Source organism: Pseudochaenichthys georgianus, chromosome 2 (assembly GCF_902827115.2).
Source record: "Pseudochaenichthys georgianus chromosome 2, fPseGeo1.2, whole genome shotgun sequence".
Lineage (NCBI taxonomy): Eukaryota > Metazoa > Chordata > Actinopteri > Perciformes > Channichthyidae > Pseudochaenichthys > Pseudochaenichthys georgianus.
Genome location: NC_047504.1, coordinates 167,358 through 175,325, shown reverse-complemented (window position 1 = coordinate 175,325; position 7,968 = coordinate 167,358). Strand labels below are relative to the sequence as shown.

General features: G+C 38.5%; 1 long non-coding RNA gene across 1 annotated transcript; it reads right to left on the bottom strand.

Annotated features, from left to right (window-relative positions):
- Window positions 1-484: 484 nt before the first annotated feature.
- On the bottom strand, window positions 485-5,164 carry LOC117456368 (uncharacterized). The gene is made up of 4 exons (XR_004553238.2): window positions 5,078-5,164; window positions 2,793-2,819; window positions 2,272-2,353; window positions 485-1,680 (listed from the first exon to the last, which is right to left on the bottom strand). It is a non-coding gene; the product is annotated as an uncharacterized lncRNA (long non-coding RNA).
- Between the last annotated feature and the right edge of the window lie 2,804 nt (window positions 5,165-7,968).

The window sequence follows — 7,968 nt, the reverse complement described above, 5'->3', positions numbered from 1 at the left end:
ACAATAATCCAGCCTAGAAGTAACAAATGCATGGACTAGTTTCTCTACATCGTTTTGAGGCAAGATATGCCTGATTTTTGCAATGTTACGTAGATGGAAGTAGGCGGTCCTTGAAATTGATTTTATGTGGGCGTTAAAGGATAAATCCTGATCAAATATAACACCAAGATTCCTTATAGTCTCACTGGAGGCCAAATTAATGCCATCCATAGTTAGTATATCTTTAGATAATTTGTTTCGTAGATTCTTCGGGCCAAGTACAATAACTTCAGTTTTGGTCGTGTTTAACATCAAAAAGTTTAAGGTCATCCACGTTTTTAAGTCCTTAAGGCAGTCTTGAATTTTATTTAGATGATTAATTTCATCAGGCTTGATTGATAAATATAGTTGAGTATCATCCGCATAACAATGAAAGTTTACAGAATGATTCCTTATAATATTGCCTAACGGAAGCATATATAATGTGAACAAAATAGGTCCGAGCACTGAGCCCTGTGGCACTCCATGGCTAACTTTGGTTTGCGTGGAAGATTCATCGTTAACACGTACAAACTGAGAGCGTTCAGATAGATAGGACCTAAACCAGCCTAAAGCAGTTCCCTGTATGCCAACTAAGTGCTCTAGTCTTTGCAATAGGATATCATGGTCGATATTATCAAATGCAGCACTGAGATCGAGCAAAACAAGAATAGAGACAAGTCCCTTGTCTGAGGCTATTAGAATATCATTTGTGACTTTAACCAGAGCTGTCTCTGTGCTATGATGTGTTCTAAAGCCAGACTGAAAATCTTCAAATAAATCATTGTTTTTTAAGTAATCACACAACTGTTTTGCGACCGCTTTCTCAAGAATTTTTGAGAGGAACGGAAGATTAGAAATAGGTCTATAGTTGGCTAAAACCTCTGGATCGAGGTTGTGCTTTTTAAGAAGCGGTTTTATCACTGCTACTTTGAATGATTGTGGAACATAGCCTGATAATAAAGACATATTCATAATATTTAATAAAGAAGTGCTAATTAATGGAAAAACTTCCTTCAACAGCTTAGTTTCTTCTTAGTAGAATTGGGTCTAACATGCACGTTGATGGTTTAGAAGAGAGAATCATTGAATTTAATTGTTCATGGTTAATGGCTGAAAAGCATTCTAGTTTACTATCTAGTGTAATATTAGAACTTACGTTTCCGGGAGCTGTTGATAACACTATACTGGTCAAAGGCAAGAGGTCATTAATTTTGTTTCTAAGAGTAACAATTTTATCGTTAAAAAAGCACATAAAATCATTACTACTGAGTGCTATGGGAATAGAAGGCTCAATCGAGCTGTGGCTCTCTGTCAGCCTGGCTACAGTGCTGAAAAGAAATCTTGCATTATTCTTATTCTCATCTATTAATGAAGAGTAGTAGGCTGCTCTCGCTTTACGCAGTGCTTTCTTATATTCATTGAGAGTAATATGCCAAATTAAACGAGATTCTTCAAGAAGAACAATAAAACATTTCAAATATAAGCTTATGAGCTTGCTGATGAGCTTGGAAAGAAGGGGACACAAAGTATCTACGACCAACAGAGCTGTTTGCTTAATGTGAGCTGTTTGCAGAGGTGGACGAATTACTAAGGCGTTGTACTTACCTACGTACAAGTACCAGTCGGAATGTAGTGTATACCCGGTAACCAGTAAATGTGCTGTAAAGTAAGTACAGAAGTATTAGCAACAAAATGTACTTAAAGCAATACAAGTAAAAGTAGTCATTGTGCAGATTGGTCCATTTCAGAATAATATGATATTACATGTCACTTGTTAGACGCTTTTATCCAAAGCTACTTACATACTCAATACTGTGGGCAATCCCCACAGGAGCACTTTGGGGTGAAGTGTCTCAGGGACACAACGACATGCTGACTGCAGTGGGGTTTGAACCTGTGACCCCCTGATCACAACACCAAGGCTCTATCCACTGCGCCACACGACTCCCATATGTTTTATAGTGATTGATCATGAAAGTGTTCTCAAAGCTGGTAAAGGTGCAGCTAGTTTGAACTAATTGTGAATTTCCTCCAGGTGTATTTAAAGTATTTATCCTATTGTTTATCATTAATCTATATATGCTTAAAGGTGGGTAGGTAATTCACTTCAGAAACACTTTTTGTTATATGGAATGCTCTTAACATCCCGATAGCAATGAATATATGAAATGCTTTGACAATAAATATATACATAAATAAATACATTAAAAGATCTGTGGAAACCGTGGCGCTGTAAAAAGCACGACCTACCTGCCTGTCAGCCTTCCATCTCGTGCCCTCATTGGTCATGTGCGCGTTCATGTGTGTTGGAGGAGGGGCTCTGTAAGGAAGTCTGAAGGAAGAGGCAGACTTTTTTCGGCTGCATACTTTCAAACTCTAGCGCACTCGAGCTGGTTTCTCCATTCTTACCTACGCTACCTTTAAGGTACTAAGTGTTGTTTAGTTAAAGACAGAGGTGAAGTACCTTAGCACCTTGGGATTGCTGTTAGCAATGAAAGGTGCATTAAAAAATTGAATTTATTATTATTATTATTAAGTAGTGGAGTAGAAGCACAAAGTAGCATAAGATTGAAATACTCAAGTACCTACACATTGTATATAGTTACTTAAAACCACTGGCTGTTTGTCATGTTATTAAAAGCAGAGCATATCCGAAACGACAGACATTGAGCACAACACATGCTATCTGCGTTAGCTAATTAGCATAGCTATCAAAAGTAGCCACATAAACGGTTAGCTGTGCAGGTAAATAGGTTAGTTAGTCTGCTTACCTTGAAAAGTTGATGTCGAGGTCTTTCCTATATGTTATGAGAAGAATTTTAGAACAGGCGTTAGCCTAAAAATGTAATTAAACTGTATTTTCTTTGGTCAAAAGTCTTCAAGGCCCATTCCAAACTTGTCCTACTTCTAATTCCTTCAGCCAATCAAATGTCTCCCTCAGAGTGAGCATTTCTCCTGCATGTAGACACTGGATTCGGCCTGAAAATGCCCTGTTAAGCAGCTATATCATAAACTAAACTCTGTATTATTTGTTCTTTAAGTAAAAGGAAAAGGGCTTGCAGGTTCATATGTATTTATTTCATACTTAGACATCCAATTTCAGCAGAAGAACAGTTTGACCGTCACAGGAGAGGGACAACAATGCTAATGCTTGGTTTAACACCCCTACATTTTGGGATGTATCATCATTCCCACTCTTTTTAACAATAATGAATGTGTCTCGTCACTCTTTAATTACTACCCCTCTTTATTTTTTTAACAAATTGAACAACATGAATTAGTAGCACTGATCTTGCTTTAGCATAATTAGGCTAGCTGGGGTCCAAACCATGTATCTCCCCTAACTAGGAACCAGTTACTAGCTGTGGTGTGAACATCTCAGGCTCAGAACATGCATCCCTCGCAAGCAAAATCCTCAATCCCTGCTAAAGTGAAAGCAAATCCTATTCCTTATTCCGCAGCTCCACATGCTGTGAGCGTGTACTCTTCAATGAGGAGGATCACTTGCCACAGAACAGTACACTGCTTTAACCTAGATCGCCATCTAGTGATCGGTTTCAGCACCACTTCTCCATCAACCTCAAAATACATGCATTTCTTCTCAGATCTAAGAAGTGCTCACTATCAGCAGAGTGTCTGGTTTTAGGGATTTTATGTTATAGTGTAATAAAGCCTAATAGCTTTCATTATTTGCATTTTTAGAAATGATTTGATCCCAAGGCATACATAACAAAAATCAGTAAAAGCACAAATTGATATTATCTTGTCAGATCGTACCACATGGTCATTATTGATGTTTTGTGTTCTATAACTTTGTTTCTGATTCTCATGGTTATTTTCTCCCTCCATCTATTTCATTTACTAGATTCTTCCAATGTGAGATAATGAAGTTATTATCTTTTTTAAATCAGTTACAAAGCGTGCTCTTTCTCAAAGCTTCATTCATCTCCTTGTTGAATAGATGACTACGGATCAATATGTTCCCTTTGCTTCTGGTGACAGTTAAATTACTAACTTCCAGGAAAGGTTTTCTAGGAAATGAACAATGGAAGTTACAACTTGCATTCCACCATGAAATGTCTCCACTTCCCGTTAGTTTGTTTTTTCATTTTTTGGAATGCAATTACTGCCTTTATCTTGAAATATCTTCCATGATTACAACCTTATGAGTCATTGTGTCAATGCAATTGTGAATGTACCAGACACTGCCGCTTTGTCCATGTCCTCAATGTCTTGTATCTTTTGAACGCACCGTATCAAGTATTTAGTGTTTCAAGTATTGTTAGAAATAAAAAAACATATATTTAGTTTTTGCTCTTGTCTTATGTCTCTTCTGTCTCTTCTACCCTCTGCTAGTTGTTTTTCATTTTAGAAATGCAACCATTTGTTTTAGAGTGCCCTTTTGACTGTCTCTAGCTTGTTGTTCTATCGTGTTGTCCCTCTTGAACCGTAATTGCAAAATGTTCATAGTTTTAGTGTAGGCACTTTGGCATGATGTCAATGTGATGTTAAAGGACCCACATACGTGATGAATCATAGCGTTGCAAGATGTTTTACAGACATACGGGGGCTCGTTTTTCCAACCTTGCATCTTGACAAATAGCAGTCCATCAATACAATCTTGTATTGTGTTAATGACATGCAGATTTGAATGGACATTTCAATCTATTTGAAATGTTGTCTTTGAATTTAAGTGACAACGTGAAAATCATCAAACTGGAGATAGTTCTTCAGGCGGTAACACCGTGTGAAGAGAATGTCAGTGAGTTATTTTCAATATGTTTTTATGTATATGAGTGTAGAAAGGGGGATGTTCGCCCGAGTGTACGTATATATGCCTTAACTGTATTTATGCACATGTGCAGCTATACCTCCGTGTGTGTGTGTGTGTGTGTGTGTGTGTGTGTGTGTGTGTGTGTGTGTGTGTGTGTGTGTGTGTGTGTGTGTGTGTGTGTGTGTGTGTGTGTGTGTGTGTGTGTGTGTGTGTGTGTGTGTGTGTGTGTGTGTGTGTGTGTGTGTGTGTGTGTGCGTGTGTGTGTGTGTCCGTGCGCCTCACCTCTCTATAATGAAATCATGCGGGTCAGTGAGGCCGGCAAGGATTCGCGCAGGTCACCCAACAGATCGGAACTAAGCTGCTTTGACCCAGCCTGGTACTGCATGCCAAACACACTCACACACACTCACAGCACAATGGAACCACTGTACAGAGGACAGGGTGCGTGGTAATGATAAAAAAAAAAGCACACACACAAACAATTGTTTATTTTCCTCCAAAACTAATAAAACCTATGTCCTTTTTAAAGAGGGTTTGATTTATATCTGGAAATTAAATCAACAATAGAAGCGATCAAAGTTGCCGCAGTCTATAAACACTGAAATGCTACATTAGATTACGGAACAGCAAGTTGTGTTTCAGCAGGGTTATTATGGGGAAAGCTTTAATCATTTCTCTTCTATTAGCTGCTGCTTGCATCGCCCAGGGACTTCCATTAGAATTAAATTAAACAGTGGAAATGTAAATATTGACAACATATGCATAATTATTTATTCCATGAGCAACAAGATCAGAAAATTATTGCTACGGCATTGTGTTAATATGAAAACAGAAATATTTGCATTTGCTTTGTAATAAAAATGCAAATGAAATTACAGAACAAATACTAATAATACAGATAATAATAATAATAATAATAATAATAATAATAATAATAATAATAATAATAATAATAATAATAATAATAATGATAATAATAATGGCAGACAATGTCAAAATTAAAGGAAAGTAAATACAATGAATTCATCATTTTGGAAATAGAAATGTCCTCGTCCACCGCCACTAGCCACCCACTTATGACCTTTAATCATTCCAACCCAGTCAGGGGTCTGTCGCTGCTCATTCCTGCTGCTTCAGACCATCGAGGTGCCCATACATTTCAATGTAAAACAAGCTCAGCAGCACACACAGGGTTAAACACGTAATTAGCCACGACAAGTGAATATGAGGAAGAGCGCTATGGTACGCAGGAGACGGGACGCAGCGAGGGGGGGAGAAGATTCCACATGCAGATATTACAAATGCAATTGTCTTCGTCTGGAAATTGACTTTTTCATTATTCAGTTTTTTTTACAATAATTAAATATTCCATGCCCTGGGTTTGGTGAAGCTACTGAACCGCGCTGAGGATATTTAACCGGGCCTGACAAGATGTTTTAAATAATGTTTATTTATCAATACTAACACAAACTGCCCTAAACTGTCACTCTCCTGTGACCTGCCTGGGATTTCTCTAGGCCAGGGATGGGCAAATGGCGGCCCGCGGGCCGCATGCGGCCCCCACCTCCTCTTTTTGCGGCCCTCATATTAATTTATAAACAACGTAATTAATTTAAAAAAAATTCATTAAAAAAAAAATTATTTTTATTTCATTTGTTTTACTTGTAGTACTGATACCGTCCACTAGACTCCTAGTTACGTCGCGAGCTCCGTACATGATTTCAAATACCACAAAATAATCTGTGATGCATTTGTGTGTATTGTGTTTGTTTCCCGGGGAAACCCTCACAAGAAACACCGGCTGTTGTTATGCCTGCTGTGACGTTAAATTGCCTCTTGTAATTATGCCTTTACAAGCTTAAATGTTGTATTTATCATCTGAATTTGGCGGAAAAAGTTTAATATTCTTAAAAAGACTTTGTTTATTTGAAATCAGATGAAAACAAACTGTCACGGACCCTGCCGTGTTATCTATGATTACTACGCTTTTCATTCATAATTTCAGCGGGAGGGAGGGGGAGTGGCGCTGAGGAACAGCAAAGTGCGGGCGTGTTGACATTCCCCTTATTGTGGAATAAGGAGAATGCAGAGACTGGCTACAAGTGTTTTAGGTTCAAGTTAGACAACTAATGTCTGGGTTAATCTCAATACACACAATTTCCGTGCTTTCCAATAGTTTAAAATAGCTTTATTCCACTGTTTAATAACCTGTTCAATACAAACATGCCATTTGTACAAATGAAATAACATTTCTGTGAACTGATATTTGTTTAGTGAGCTTATTAGAGGATGTTCCCTTTGATTGTAAAATGTCAATGAAGATGTCAGACTTAGTATATTTGTTAATAATTACATACAACACATGGAATTTTTGTGTGTTCCAAGTGAATCTGCGGCCCCCTGGTGGCCAGTACATCAATTATGTGGCCCCCACCACCATCAAAGTTGCCCATCCCTGCTCTAGGCTCTGCATCACTAAGTCAAATCAGAGAGGAAGAAGGAGAAACGTACAGCAATGACTTTGTTTCCCTCAAGTCTGTCATCCCGTCTGATTGGCTGGTCCACCCCGACTTCCGGTGAAGCTCTTCACATCACAGCGTCTGTCCGGAAGAGACAATGACCCAAATGAATGTATGAATGAAAACATGAGCAAATATACACACAGATGAATTAATACATAAATACATGGACATACTTATTCATAATCTCCATAGCAACAGATTTGCAGGGCCCCGGCAGATTTGAAAGGGAAACATATCATTATACAATAATTAGACTTCCATCCATTTTCCATTGCCGTTACTAAATATGAAATATTCTGAACATCTGAAAATGTCAATCTCATTCAATATCACGGCGTGATTTGCAAGTCATGCAGCTCAGGACCGCCATGGAGGGAGGGGATAAAAGGCAGCAAAGGAAAGAGATGTGCTTCTTTGGAAGTGTGGCCAGAACAAGGCGGCGGGTACAAAGGTAGAAGAACACGGCGGGTACAAAGGTAGAAGAACAAGGCGGGTACAAAGGTAGAAGAACACGGCGGGTACAAAGGTAGAAGAACACGGCGGGTACAAAGGTAGAAGAACAAGGCGGGTACAAAGGTAGAAGAACACGGCGGGTACAAAGGTAGAAGAACAAGGCGGGTACAAAGGTAGAAGAACACGGCGGATACAAAG